Here is a 16,353-nt window from a genome sequence, read left to right as displayed (position 1 = left end):
GCTCGCAAGCACCGGGTGGTAAGAGGTATGTAAACCTCACTAAACACTAGGCCTAAACCTAGAGCAAGCGCATAAGTGGTGGTCTAATCAACCTAAGCACTTCGCAAAGCACCTACGCTAATCACCTGATGAAACACTAAGCACTATGCAAGTGGAGATCACTAAAATGGTGTATCAACACCCTTGGTATGTTTCCTTAGCTCCACACTTCTCAAATGGCCGGCTGGGGGGTCTATTTATAAGCCCCACTGAGAAAGTAGCCGTTGGAAACGAAATCCCACTTTTCTGCTATTGACCGGACTCTGGCTAGCATCCTGTCAGTACTGACCGGACGCGTCCGGTCACAAAAATGGCTTTCTAGAACCTTACTGATGTTGACCAGACTCTAGAACTCAGCATCCTATGCAGCGTTCGGTCACTGCTGTTGACTCTACTGTTGCTTGATCGGAGCGTCCTGTGCAGCATCCTGTGCATCGGAGCGTCCTATGCAGTGTCCTGTGCAGCATCCTGTGCCCTCTGTGAGCTCGTTTCTTCACAATCTTGTGTCTGGCTTGGTTCCTATCTTCATGCTTGGACTTTGCTTGATATTTTGTGTCTTTTCTTATGCTCCTAAGGTCTTGCTTATGGTGTTGATCATCGAATCATCACGTTGCCTTTGTCCAAGTCACGTCTTGCACCCTATTGAACTACAAAACATAACACTTGCAAATTCATTAGTCCAATTTGGTTGTGTTAGTTATCAAACACCAAAATCCAAAGTAAATGGGCCTAGGGTCTATTTTCCTTACAACTATCAAGGGTGTGACAGCAGACGCCATCCGCCATCGCCTTTTCTCGTTCTCTCTGCTTGGGAAGACAAAGCAATGGTTCTATGCCAATAAGGATGAAGCCACCACTTGGGAGAAGTGTGCCAATGCATTCCTCAAGAAGTTTTTCCTGATGGGTAAGACCAGTGCCCTTTGTGGGAAGATTTCTAGCTTCCAACAATAGTATGATGAGATGATTCCCGAAGCATGAGAGCATCTCTAGGAGTACATTCGTGCCTGTCCTCATCATGGGATAGAAGATTGGCTCCTAATCTAAGGTTTCTATCATGGGCTGACTGGCATGGCCCTTAGTCACCTGGATGCTACCGCTGGAGGGGCATTCCTTCAACACAATGTGAAGGATGCCAAGGACCTCATCGAAAAGATGGTGGTCAATCAAGGATGGAATGAAGAATGCCTCTAGCCAAAGAAGAGAGGTATGCACACCATTAATGAGGTGGACATGCTCTATGCCAAGATGGGCCTCTTGATGAAGAAGATTAAAGAAGGTTCCAAAAAGGAACAAGAGGCCATTCAACTCCACACCACCGCACGAGCCATTGAAGTAGACCCCTAGTGTGAGGTATGTGTCGGAGATGATCATTTGGGCAATAATTGTCCCAAAACAAGGGAAGACGTGAACTTCATCATCAACAACAACAATGGGTACTGATCCCAACAACAAGGAGGATGGAATTTGTGCCCCTTCTACCAAGGTAATGGAGGTAATGGTTACAATAATAATTTCAACAATAATTACAATAATCAGCCTTCTTTGAAAGATCTTGTCTTAGGCCAATCTAAAATCAATGATAGCATTAATAAAAAGATGTTGGTTAATGATAAGATACTTGAAAACCTTAGTGAGAAAATGGACATCTTTTCCTCTGTAGTTAAAAAATAAATTGAGCTTTAATAAAATGTTAGAAACACAATTAGCTCAATTAGCGGCTGTTATCCCGTCATTTGAACAAGGTAAGATTCCTAGAAAACCTGAGGATCCGATTGAAACTGTTAACTTGGTCTCAACAAAGTATGGTAAGCCTCCACTCCGATCAAATTGGGGCTATCTTCTCAATCCTCCCTTCATCACCAAGAAGGAAGATCCAGGCCATCCGACGATCGAGTTCTCAATCGAACCATAGATCTTCCACAATGCCTTTTGCCACCTTGGATCAGGCATCAACATCATGTCCAAGGTAACTTATGAAAATTTGCTAGGGGGACCCTTGTCCCCTACATATGTTCGCTTTGCAGATGGTGGATCAAACAATGCGATTCCCAAAGGGGTTAGCACGGGGCATCCTAGTGAGAATGCAGAACGAATACGTCCCCGTTGACTTTCTCATCTTGGACATGGGAGCCGATGAAGACATTCCCCTTATCCTAGGAAGGCCATTCCTCTACACCTTGAACGTGGTCATCTACATAGGATCCGGCCAAATCCACTTCCAATTCCTAGGAAGGAAGGTAAAATGCACTTTCAATGGTTATAAAGCTAACAAGCAGGTTAAGGCAGTTCGTCCCAAAAGGAGGTCTCGCCCAACAAAGCACCAAAAGAACAAGAAGGATGAACAAGTCAAGGAAGACAAACCCGTCGAACCAAAACCACAACCTAAAACCAAAAAGGTTTGGCGGGAGAAGGAGGTGCACGCATCTCGGTCTCCATCTCTGGGACCGACCGAGGCACCCAAAGCATGAACATGACGGAAAAGTCCTGCTCCAAGGACTTAAAACAAGGAGCCCTCGCCGACAGGTAATTCAGTAGTTATCCCATATTTAAATTCTACATTTTCTTTTACATCATCATTTTGCATTTTTCATCTGCATTCTCTTTTTGAACTTTTCATATTTGATTTTTTGACAAACATTTTCCCCCTTTTTGCATTAGAGTTTAAGAAAAACTTTTTCACAAAAATTTGAACATTTTGGAGGGAAGAGGCGGGTTGCCCGACCCCCCTATGAGGCCTTTAGCCTTTGGTTTGAAGTGGGAAGCATGAAGTGACCTTGGTGGAGACAAAAGAAAAGAAAAATAGGTCCTAGGGTAGGTCACCCGGCCTATCTATGGTGCCTTTGGTCACTTCTGCTTTCTCCATTGTCTCTTGCTTGGAATCCTTAGCATGTTGGTGTGGAATGGTATGCCTGGAGGGGTCATAAGTAGGTCGGGAGACGGCCTTATGACACCTTTGATCACATCCTCCTCCACCTTTGCTTCATGTTGGGAATCCTATGGACTTTGTCACCAAGTGGCATGGTTGGATGGTTCATAAGCATGTCGGGAGATGCCACTATGACCACTTTGATCGAATCTTCTACCATCTTTCAATCTTGTTGGGCATCCAGAGTGTAATGGCACGAAGTGGCACAACAAAAGGAGGAAAAGGGGGGTCTCTCAACCTACCCATGAAGCCTCCTGGCTGCCACCTTCCTTGCCTATAAAAGGCCATGCAAGGGGAGCTCATTTCCACACTCAAAACTTCAGAAACATTTTGAGCTCCCTATCTCTCTTCTCTCAAATTTGTGAAAGTTCTTCTCAAGTTTAGTTAGCCACTTAAACAAAAAAGCCCCAAAAAGATTTATTGTTTTGCCTTTGCATTTTAGTTACATTTCCAAAGCTTGTCTTGCTCTAGTCACTCTCTCAAGAATGGTTTGTGGAGTGTCATCACCCACAAGAACAATTTTGTGGAGGCAACCACGCACCACAAGGACTACTAACACTTGGATGACTAACGCTAACGTGAACATTAATCCTTGTTGTCCGAGTTGTGTTCTTGTGTTTACTATTGTGTAGGAAAATGAAGAACTCGGTCACATCAACAATCAAGAAGATGAAGGGTGCCCTTGGTGGGAGCTCTTCCAGACGCTGCCACCATTCTAATGGTGACTCCTGAGGGAGGAGAATGGGAGCTTCTACTCGCTTCTCCTAGGAGGACTCACCAAATGATGAACAAGGTCAAGAGGAGCAAACTACACCAAGTGAAGATCAACACCATGGTGCATGCATGGTACCCCTGATGAGAGCACAAGATCCTAAGAGCGGTCTCTTGTTTAACCAACAAGAGTACCAAAGGTACCTCTCTATCTAGGAGTGCACATATGAGCACACCAAGGTAATTGATCCTGCTCTCCTCAACAGCTCAGGTATGGATATGGAATTCACCACTGTCTTTTCTACGATTGGTTGGGAAAGTTTCTGGTAAATTGATGAACTAGGAATAAAACTTCTCACCATAGAGTTCTTATGCACTTTGCAAATTACTCATGACAGAGTTTATTTCTGTATGTTCAATCAAGAATATAATCTTACTTGGAGACAATTAAATGTTGCTCTTGGTTTCAATAATGCAAACTTGCTAGACTTAGACCATGCCACCCGTAGGTTCAAGAAAGTTGAGTTTGGGAAGCTATAATAAACTCTCATAATTGCTCTAATCAAAGACCTGATAAAATTCATAATCCTACCTTGCACTTTCTTCATTATTGGATATATGTCACTCTTTTTCCTAGCAATGATGTTCACTCACTAAGCACGAAAGAATTAAAATTGTTGTATGCCATGAACCATAAAATTCATGTTTCGCCTATCAAGCTCTCAGTTGCTTTTTTGGCAAGGAGTGTTTAGTAGAGGGGGGACCCATTGAGTTCACCTCTCTAATCACTTGTATTGCTGACACAATGGACTTGCTAGATGGTGCACATCCATTCATGTTCATAACTATGGATAGGGGCATAATCACTGAAGAATATTTCATACATGCCCACATGCTAAAAAGAGGTCCAAGGGGTGGTCTAAAAATGATTTATCGTGGCCATACAGTTGAGGTCCCTCTCCCAAATGAGAAACATCAGTTGTATAGGGTCCGCCAACTAACCTTTGACTTGGACCTAGAGGCGAGACGCTAAAGTTTTGTAGGTACAGATAGGGTCACACGAGGCATGTCACGGGCTGCTCAATTTGATCAAGGTGGCACCTCGTGAGCTACAAGTGATGATGAAGAAGATGGCGAGGAGGTGACATCAAGTGCCATGGACATATCAGGGTCTAGGGTCATGCCTCCTCCGCATCCACCACGCTCCCGCAGCGCACGAGCTTCCTTCTTGTTCGCACAAGATAGGGAACATCGTGGCCATTGGCAGGAGATGGACCAGCTTGCTAATGGGATGGGCGAGCTATGCACTGAGCAAGAAGCCACCTTTGACGTGGTCCAACAAAATGCCCAACTCATTGAAGCTCTAGAACAACAAAACCATCAATGGGTAGGATGGTGGGAATTCTACCCACCACCACATCTAGGACAATGAGCAAAAGGTAAGTTTGGGGGTGGTTCCCTCCCCCCTAAGGTAAGTATTTCCTACCTTTGCATGTTGCATTTTACTTAGCTCATTTTATTTCCATCATTGCATTATAAAAGAAATGAATATGATAAAAAGACCAAAAATATTTCCCTTTGCTTATATATATGCTTCATGAATGTTTATCTTCCTCATGGAAATGATGAATAGTTGCTATGTTAATGTTTCTCTAGTACCTAGTTTACAACTTGATATTTCTCTAAGTATGGATTACTTGGCTCATATGAAACCATCATGAACCTAAAACTTTGTGGGTTGCAAGTGCCGTAACTAAGTCTAAGTTGTTCTGAGATATGAAATAGTGAGACAAGAGCTGCTATAATATTGTTCCAAACATGTATGACTATCAGAGTTTTATTTCTTAAAATGATGAAAAACCTTATTGTTCCTCAATGGTGATAAATTCTTACCAAAGCCATATATGCTCTTTCATGATTTAAGCCTTCCACATAATTTGCTTGCTTTGTATTGAGTGTTGTCAAGTCTTGTTGACCCTTGTTGAGAGACTTATCATGCTCCCAAGATCAAGATCACGTACACACCACATACATATGTTGCTTCTACACTGGAAGTACGCAAAAACATGCTTTCCATTTTCCATCAAAATAAATGATCAATGCAAAAGTATTGAGAAAGAAAAGAAAAGAAAAGAAAAAAATGTGGACACATGAAGGTCCATAGCATTGAAAAAATGTGAGCACATGAAGGCTCATGAATAAAAGTGATAGCCATGTCTAAAAATAATAAGTTAGAGAGATATCATAACAAATAGAGGAGCATTATATTTATCATCTACCATGTTCCACACACATGCACATCTTGATCTAAGAGTATGACATTTCTCTCCATGGATTCGGGATTTGACCTTACAAAATATGCAAGGTAAGTATGCTACATTTTTATCCATACCTAAGCTCCGTATAAGCCTTCTAGAAGTAGGATAAAAAAGAAGGCAACCTAAAAAATGTTCTTTGGTGAGGAACTATACACCATTTGAGCGACATGGGAGTACCATTTGAGGAACACTAAGTTTTCTTTTGAAAAATGTTGCAAAACCTCCGATAAGAAACTTGTGCGGAATAAGAAAAATAGTGCTCAAGTCAAAAGCTATTCTGTCTCTCAACCACCCAAGACAAAGGAAAAGGCCATACGCCCCATAAAGGACTAAGGTAATATGGGTGAGTTTTCATTGCCAATTTTTCCATTCAAAGAGAAATATGTTTGTTGTACATTTGGTACTCTTGAAATGTGAAGCATAGTAGCAACTCCTGATCCAATGAGGCTAAGTTTAATTGTTTGCTCGGGATGAGAAAAGGTTAAGCTTGGGGGGTCTTGTTGACGGTGAAAATTTCACAAAATTACACACTCAAAACACCGTCAACAGCCTTGGTTTCAAAGGAAGAGTAACATGACATGAACATATTTTATGAATAACAGTGTGCACTTGTAACTTGAGGTATTTTTATGCAGGAGATAACAAATGGAGGCAAATGAGCCGGTGGGACCACCATATGGAGGTCGCCCGACCGGCATATGGACCCACCAGGCCTTGCCAAGGTGGCAGGATCCACGTGAAGTATCCCAGAGCCATTCCCCACACCCTTGGATCACACTTGTGTTTTCTCTCAAGGGTGGAAGATGAAGTCACACGGATTTATAGGCCCACAACGAAGCATCCAAGGTGACAAAAGTGGCCAACACACTCCATGACATGTAGGGACACCTTCTAGAAGGAAGTGGTGGGGCCTAGCTACCATAGGGAGGTCACCTGGCCTCCCCATGGTGGCTCCAGCCCTCCACCACCTTCCCTACACATTAAGCACATGTCAAATGATCTTGGCCCTTGGATTTAAGGCGGTTCTATGGCGGTGGATCCAATGGTTGCATGATCAAGTTCACACGGATCACTGACATGGCGCTCCTCCACCTCCACTTATAAATAGAGGGTCACTCCCCCCTCTCCATTCATGGTGAAGAAGCCTACAAGCTCAAGTGAAGAGTAGATAGTCCACTTTATCTTAGTAGTGTAGTATAGAGTGGGAGTTAGAGTTGAGTAGTGAGCTTTGCTCGGGTCTTCCAGAGCTATCTTCTGGAGAGTATAGTATAGCTCTTGTACCTTTTTGTTTCTTTTGTAAGACTTTACCTTATTCAATATATTACTCTTTCTCTACTTTACTCCGTCTTTACTTTGTGCAATATTATACAAGTTATAGTATTGTTGTGGCTTATCTGGTCATAGAGTTGTTATACACTAGATTGTGATCCTGGAAACACACCTGTATTGTGATGATCGTCTGTCACGGGGTGCTCTAGTTGGCCTCATAATTATAGCTAGAGTAGTGAGAGAAGGTGTAACCGTGGTGCTTATACACATCTTGCCTTTGGTTACCGCTTGTTGCATGGATAGTTTGTGGTAGCTAGCAGGTGGTGATAGCCCTATCTAGCCTTTGTATTCCACCACATGTTGTAGGCAAGTTCTTAAAAGGTAGGGCCCCCATAAAAAGGTAGCCGCTTCGAATAGGGTTTCATTCCCTATTGTCTGTCTATTGCCTAGCATACATGTTGTGAGGTATCAATCTGTGTGTCTCAATTGTGTGATTTGGTTAAGTTACAGGAGTAGAGTTAGAAACATAAGAGTCCTATACTCTCTCGTTGTCCTCTCACCTAGCTATACTTACTAGTTATCTTAGGCCATGTTTAGTTCCCACAGATTCTAGAATTTGGCACTATGCAAAAAGAAGATTCCCCGTCACATCAAATTTGCGGTACATGCATGGAGTATTAAATATAGACGAAATCAAAAACTAATTACACAGTTTGATTGTACTTTGCGAGACGAACGTTTTGAGCCTAATTAGTCAATGGTTGGACAATTATTACCAAATACAAACGAAATTGCTACAGTGTTCGCTGTCGCATCGAACGCTGTACAAACGCCGATTCGGCAGCGAACTAAACGCGGCCTTATTTATCTTTATCTTGGCTTGTTTCATCATCATCCTTTCCTACCATATTCCGTTTATCCCCTATACTAGTTGATACTAAGTTGTGGTATATAAGGATCTCTCTTTTATTATCATTCCTAGCTACTGCTTTCCCTTGGGATAAAAATAAATAATGATACCTTGGAATACTCCCGAGTGAAGTGCTACAACGGTATATTTTGTGTGTTTACGGAATTATTCAATAGACATAAGAAATACCAACAGCGGTTTACTTCTATTGGTACTTATTCTTCTCAATCTGTCTATAAAGTGATCATTTTAGAGGTGTGATACATGTGTATGTTTTTGCAGTTTAAAATATTAAGATACATCCTAGAGTACATTTTTTCTTATGGTTGCTTTCAAACAATAAGTTGTGAGCTAGAGACAATCTAAGTATTAGGAGGAAGGTAGAAGATCGATCTATCTGAGTCGGTTAAGCAAATATGGTGTTGTCTTTCAGAAACTTTGAATAGAAGTGTGGGTTCTGACTTTACTTCATCATTTCTTACTATCCTAATGGACCAGCACATCATTATAATGATCTCCATAGAGAAGGATGGTAGTTGTAGCTGATCTCAGAGATTCATCGACAACAATAGGATCATTGGAGTTAGGTGTTGGCAGCTTCAGGGTTGCCCAGCAAGCTCAGGCAATGTGACAACCAAACATCAATTAAAAAAAAGGCTTTCTTCTAGTCCCAAAGAACAGATGACACATGAGTAATCTTCAAGGGCCATGTTCTTGCGTGTTTGAGGAGCTCTCTTGAGCTAGTCTATCTTTCAGGAACAATCAAAAAAAGAACTTTCTTTTATTCTGATAAGAATATTTCCATAACTCATGGAATAAAGGGTGCACATATCGATGTCCAATAATATGCTTATAGGTCTTGCTTGAAGAGAAAATTGATGACCCCCAAATATAAGACTAGTTGTCATGCTCATTTTGTATCTGAAGTCCTTGGACTAAGTCTGTAAACTCTTGAAATTGAGCAAAAGCCTTAGGAGACAAAGACAGGTGGAAGAGGGTTTGCGGCAAAGGAGTTGAAATTGCCACTTGAACTAAAATTCTTTGGTTTTTTGGCAAAAGAGTGAAGTTTAGGGAAAGCTTTACTTAGGATTCTTCCCTCCCAGAGATCATGCCAGAACAGATAGGAGGCACCATCTTTCAAGGAGACTAGAGCTAGACCTTTGAAAGAGTCTAGGAGCTTGATGATGTCTCTCCACCAAAAGGATCCTCTAGGACTAGGTTGTGGTAGCCTTCCTCTAGTGTAGCAATTGTCCCAAACTAGTTGAACCCAAGGGTGCTAGATCTATTGAAGAATTTGTGCAGGTGCTTCAGGACTTTCATCCTAAGTTCTAAGGTTTATAACACCCAGGCCTCATTGCTTAGGGATACAAACTATTTTCCAAACTATTAGCACCAGACCCTCTCAAGAGGTAGTGTTTTCTGAAATTGTCAATTTGCTTAACAACCGTCTTGGGAAGAAGAAAGGTACACATAGCAAAGGTTGGAAGAGCACTGAGAACTGCATTGGTTATTTCCAGATGACCAGCTTGGCTTCTGAATGAGGAGATGGTGACTAATCTTCTTTCACATTTAGACACCAATGGCCAAAAGTCTACAAGCTTTAGGTGTTTATTAAATTTAAGATCGGGGCTATGCCCTAAAACTTTTTAAAAAATTGTATGCATAGACGTTGATAGCAGAAGATTGTGCGTCAGTTCCGCACCTGTAACCGGCTGCAGGCGTTCCCATGGAAGAAGATTGTGGATCAATCCAGTTGTAGGCTTGTTGATGACAAAAGATCATGGATCACTCTCGCCGTAGGCTTGTTGAGGCGTTGCGTGCAGCTTGATTTAATTTTCGTCGGCACGTCCAAGACTGTGCCAATACAAACATGCAAATCTTGATGCGACTAAAATTGCAAATTCCGATAGTTTTATTCACCTCGACACATGAAATAACCCTTTGCATTGCGTTTCAGACTATTCAGTCCAAGTAAGTATTAAAGATATGAAGGCACGCCGAATCGGCGGCCTTCCAGCGTATCCACGTAGGTTCTTTTTATTTTATGCGTTGGATCGAAATTCCACGGCTTAGATGAGACGCGTCACAACCGGCCAGGTGAAGCAGGTGGCCACATTAAATAAAGTACGGTGTGTCTGATGGTCTGCATGTCGGCATGCATGGCCGGTGCCTAACACGTACATGCATGCTGGTGGACCCGTACTCGCTTTGCATGCATGCATCACTTGTCGATTTATGTGTGCAAGTGCGTTCATGCAGCACCCTGGCCCCATCCCGGCCTCGCTTCCAGTTCTCATCCCATCCCCATCCCCATCTCCATTTCTCAGCCGCATAGGCACGCGGCTCCAAGCCTAGCCAGATGAGCTCCACCGGTCCCTCCGCCGCCGGCCTCCCCCTCCTCTCTTCCTCCCTCTTTCCCCCTGCAGCCCTAGCCCCGACGAGCTCCATGAGCCTGTCACCGCTGCAGCTGTCGGTCGTTTCTCCGGCGTCGACGGCCACCCCTCCCCCGCCCGCCTCCTCCTCCTCTACCTCTCCATCTCCCAACGGCGCGACGGCTACCCCTCCCCTATCGGCGGCGCGCGGCCTCGCCCCTTCCCCGACTCATGGTGGCGCGGCCCCGGTCCTTCCCCAATCCATGGCGGCGCTAATCCGCCCTTTCCCTGACCGACGGCGTCGGCCCCTTCCCCCACGCGCGCTCGGCTCCCCTATAGAGGCGGGCCCTGGCTGCGGTGCGGCCCGACTCGTAGCCACGACGGCCCCTTGCAGCGGCGTGGACCCGCTCCTCCGACCCGTGGCGTCCCTGCTCCCGTCGAGTGACTAGCGGGCTACAGCGAACAACAGGATGGAGATGCCGGTGTACGGTGGTGGGATGTGGCAGACGACAGCAGCCCAGCCATGGAGTTGATCGGGTGTTCCTCAGGTTCGGTTCCATCTTCTAGCTCCCCCAGTATCCTCGCCTCCTCCATCCACATCCACCCCGCCTCGCCTCAGCTATCTCCGACCGCCCTCTGCCTACTTTTACTCTTACTCCTCCCCGTCGGCGTCGGCGTACAACGGCTGGACCCGACCCCTGCGCGGCGCACCGGCGCGAGCACGCCCGAGCGGTTGGTGCCCCTCGGCACGGCGCGGTGCCGGCGGTGAGCGTGGCCAGTCTGGTTCCTCGGCGAAACCCAGCGATGCTCTTGCCCAAGGGTCCCACGTTGGAGGTCCGCTCCTCCTCCCGCTCGCCTTCCACGCCTCCGTCCAGCTCCTCCAGCTTCCTACCCCGTGGCTGTCCGTCGCCGCCGCCGGCCGACCCAGCCCCATCCCGACTTGGCACTGTGCGCTGGTCGCTACCACCACTTCAGTGGCTGTCAATTTTGTGGGTTCATCTTCGTCTTCGCCTATGCCTGCCCTGCCATCATCTCTTCCCTGCGTTCTCCTTCCTCTCCATCACTCCATGCTCCCCAACTGCTGTCTCCTCAGCCCCGCTGTTCTGTGCCATTGCAGTGCTCGATGAAATATCCAAAAGGAGTATGCTTGCTAATACTGGTTGCTATGCTAATACTGCCTACCCATGTTTGTAGGCTTCTGCCGCCACGACCTCGATCTGCGCCGCGTATCCCATCCGTCACCGTTCTCACCAGCGCGTCCTTCAACGTGGTCCTCCCCAGTTTGGTGCCCTTGCTGCTGCTGGGACGCAGTATGCTGCCTCCCCTGCCTACCACTGCCACTGCTAGAGGCCGGTTTGTCCTCACCCTGAATGGATTAATGAGATGCTGGACTCAGGTAGTGGGAAATACACCGATTTGTTTGGAAGACTCAATTTTGAGTTCCAGTGACATAGGCCACTACCTCTTACTGCCTTTCTATTGTCGGCAAATGGGATTTGTCTTTTGTATGCTGCATTTTATTCCAGCAATTTGTGATGCGCACTTTATACATTCTGATGTGTCTCTTCATCTTCTTTTCAGGCGGACTTAGAGATTGGAATTTCGAGTGTAAGTGAATCAATAGCTTCTCTCTCAGTTGTCTTTAATTTAGTGATTCTGAGTTTTCAGCCATTCTTCGCAATGCTGATTACGGTTTTATTTCGATTAAATAGTATATTTACTATCTTTGGCAGATACGAATTCTTTTCCCAATTCACAGAGCAAACATTCCATAATCTTAGCAGCATATTATTATATTAGTTTCTTGGTGTTGGCACCATTCCATCAATTTTTGGGTGTTCCTGAATCCTCTAATGCAGGAGACGCCGACAAATCACTTGGCCTTGCACAGCCGCTTAAATTGTAAAGGTCGGAGGGAGGCGAATGACAGTGATTACAGGTAATTTTTTTTTTGCATGCCACATACATATTTACTGGACAAATATTTATTGGAATTATCCCTTAATTAACATTCCACAAGGAGACCAGTCCATCTTTAGTTCTTCACAAGCATCGTGTGGCCTCACATACTTATCTACCATATACACATATTTCATTGCTTACTTTTGTATTTATATGCTTGGTTCTATATACGGTGCAGGCTCAGTGAGCTTCAGGTTCTACAACTCCTGGATGTCCTATGTGATAATATGCAAGATTATACCTCAAAGAAGGTAGGAAATAAAGAGCTAATTTTTTTTTACAATTTGCACTTTAACACTATGTTATTGATGTCGCATCCCTTCTGTATGTACCGAGCATTATAAACATGTCATAACAATGAACTGGGTTTTCCCTGTTTACTGTATATGCCTCACGTACTTTGAATATGCTAAGCATCTAGCCACCTAACATATTTTTTTATGCAGTTGGAATGAGGCAAAAAAAGGATGGGTTAAAGTAACATACTGGAATAGCTTCGAAACTGGTAATTTGTACCAACTTTTTGCCTCCTGTTTACTCTTTTGATGGGCTGTTAGTATATTCAAACTGAGAGGCCAAAGTGCAATGTCAATTCATAATTTACGTCACAAAAATAGGCTTACTGCTGGCAATTCAGATTCAGTGATGTGAACACATAATCTTCAAGGATAGTACAAAAAGAAATGGCCTTACTAATTGATCCAACACAAGGAAATGAACTTGCATTTTCTTATGCTAAATCACAATGCTGAATGCTTGCGAAGCAGAGAACAGGAACTGTCTTTGGATTTTTTTTGCTTCGCTGTAATAGAACATTTATCTGTACAACGATTGTTCCTAAATATCTAACATTTATAGCTTATTGCCATTCTTATTGCAGAAAAGAAGGTTGCGGCGCGAGCGCATGCCAAAGGTTTGCACACCTTAGCTGGATGATACAATATTTTCGCAGTAATTTCACAAAATTGGTGATAGAATAAGCAACATACATCGTTTCAAAATTTTCAGTAATTTTCTCAATATTTACCTGCCAGAACATAGAATGCATTGGTCAGCTAAGAGCAAATTCCCCTTGAATATTTGATAAGACAGGTAATGTTCCTATCCTACGATAGTTAGTTGCTTTCCGCAGAACATACAATGCATTGGTCAGCCTAAGAGCGAATTTCCCTTCAATATTTGGTAAGGCAGGTAATGTTCCTATCCTACCATAGTTAGTTGCTTTCCGGCTTCATTGAAACAGACTTGACTTCGTCCATGTCGGTCAGTCTCTCTCTCTCTCTCTCTCTCTCTCTCTATATATATATATATATATATATATATATATAGGGAGAGGCTATTCAGTAGCCGGCTACAAAATAAGTTATTCTGTAGCCACCTCCATTTACTATAATTTTATATACTAATTTACCATAATATAAATACATATTTACGATAGTTGGGTTACTATAACACATGGGAATATTTACCATAACGTTATATTAAACCACTTAGTAAGGAGTTACTATAATCTCGTAAAATAACATAGTAATTATCGTAACTCAAAGTGGCTACAGAATAAGTTATTCTGTAGCCAGCTACAGGATAGTAGTTCTATATATATATATATATATATATATATATATATATATATATATATATATATATATATATATATATATATATATATATATATATATATATATGTGTGTGTGTGTGTGTGTGTGTGTGTGTATATATATATATGTGTATATATATATGTATATATATGTATATATATATACCAATTTAGAGGAATTAGCTATATGCCAATACAGATCCTACATGGTCTTAGCTTACTTGCCAAACATCATCAACTAGATGATATATAGGGAAAGGTCAAGGCTAATACCATTGCGTTCCTTATTAATCTGATAGCTTAACGTGTTTAGTCGAACCCAAAGTATCAGATCTCTTCTAATTGTATCAATCTAAAACTTAATGACCCATGCTACCCTTTTGTAAATGAAATTATTAATAAGATGTAGCAAAAAAAATTGTGGTTCAAGTTACGATGTCTAATTTCATAGCCTACTCTCTCACTCACTCTCTCTATGTGCATGTTTACAGGACACTCTCCTTTCAACAGTATCAGGTTTCAGAAATAATTTTTTGGTTCACAACTTATTGTGCTGTGTAATGAACAATCTTGCGTTTATAAATAGCGTTTGGACATCACTGTATGAACTAGCATCCGAACTCTGGATGCCTGAATCCAAAGAAGCTGGCCGTCACGGCACAGCAGAGATCCTCATGTCCATGTTAACATTTTCGATTAAAAAAAGGTATATAGGTATGCCACGGCCAAATAGTTGCATCATCCTACAACATATCTTATGCATAAATGTTGAGAGTTTTTTTCCTTGCAATTTCTTTCGACACTGAACAGCTGCTTATCTTTTCCTTCTTTTTTTTGGCTAAAGTTCTTTTAGGTTCTTTGCCTGCAATTTGTCTTGACACTGAACACGTGGAACTGCTTATCTCGGAGTAGTAGCAATTCTTTACATGGCTATTGCGGCTGGAGTAGCTGACAACTCAACTAAGACAACCATTTCCATCTCGAGTGAAACTATACATATCACCATCCAGATTCATTATGCTTTCGTACAGAAAAGCCCTTGATCTCATTGCCTTGGTACAAAATGTAATTTTGTCCGTTCTAGCTGACGAGATTGTGGCATCCAAAGTACCTAATTATTTATGCATGCTGGTGCGTTGAGTTATTTTAGTTTCTTTGCGTGCGATATCTCTTGACACTGAACAGGTGAACCTGCTAGCAATTCTTTAGGTGGCTATTGGTACTGGAGTAGTTGACAAGTCAAGTATGACAGCTATTGCCATCTCAAGCGAAAAGATCCATATCATCATCCAGGTTCATTATGCTTCGCTACAGAAAAAGCTCTTCATCTCATTGCCTCGGTACAAACTGTCTTTTTTTCCCTAATGCAACCATTCTAACTGATGAGATTGAGGCATCCAAATTGCCTAATTATTATTTATGCATCATGGTTACTTGGTTATAATGAGTCTTCAAGCTATCAATACTTTGCATTTGACTATGTGGAGCGCATGAAGTTTCGATAATGCTTTGCACCAAAGCACCTGACAATGAACACTGATATGCACCACCTCCTCTACATATCATACTTAAATAGTTCTGTTCATTGAAACAAAGAAACACATCTCAGCTTGCCTACCTAAATAGTGTCACAAGCTTTTACAGTTGCTGGCACCATAAGACCATGAAATCTCCATTCTCATTGAAAGGGACCATTTAATAAGGTATATAAATGATACATTGTTGCTTTACAGTTCACAGAACCTTCCTGTTTAGTTTTTGTTGCTTCTATGCAATATGGAGTCTGAACCCACCTAAACCTCTATGCAGTGGCACAAGTCTCATATTCACTCAGTTAACTCACTATATCTGTTCAACACCGTGATAGCTCTCCTTTTTTTCGCAGATCTTTTTCCTACAAGCAAAGAGTGGTGATGCCCATGTTGCATATTATCATAATGTGCTGTCAATTCTGAGCACCTACTTCAAACAGAAAGAATAAGGCTTAGATTGTACCTACTATAGATAATGTGTTCATAGGCAACTTTGACTTTTTAATGATTTCTATTTTGTAATACTTTGAATATTAATTAGTATTTCGATTACAGAATATATATTTATGTGTTTGTTGTTCTGATGCTCCTTTTACACAATAATAATGAATGAATCAATTCTTCCAAGATGACCAGTTATTTGTGCTTAGCGTCCGTGCCATTTGCCACGGGGGTTCCTACTGGTGTCATTGATTTGCTGGTCTAGAATAGGCACCA

The 16,353-nt window shown here is 42.6% G+C and overlaps 1 non-coding gene across 1 annotated transcript; it reads right to left on the bottom strand.

The window, feature by feature from the left end:
• Window positions 1–954: 954 nt before the first annotated feature.
• Window positions 955–1,061, bottom strand: LOC136478597 (small nucleolar RNA R71). Its single transcript, XR_010764320.1, has one exon. It is a non-coding gene; the product is annotated as a small nucleolar RNA R71 (small nucleolar RNA).
• Between the last annotated feature and the right edge of the window lie 15,292 nt (window positions 1,062–16,353).

Source organism: Miscanthus floridulus, chromosome 8 (genome assembly GCF_019320115.1).
Source record: "Miscanthus floridulus cultivar M001 chromosome 8, ASM1932011v1, whole genome shotgun sequence".
In the NCBI taxonomy this organism is placed as follows: Eukaryota; Viridiplantae; Streptophyta; class Magnoliopsida; order Poales; family Poaceae; genus Miscanthus; species Miscanthus floridulus.
This window is presented reverse-complemented; position numbering and strand designations above follow the sequence as displayed.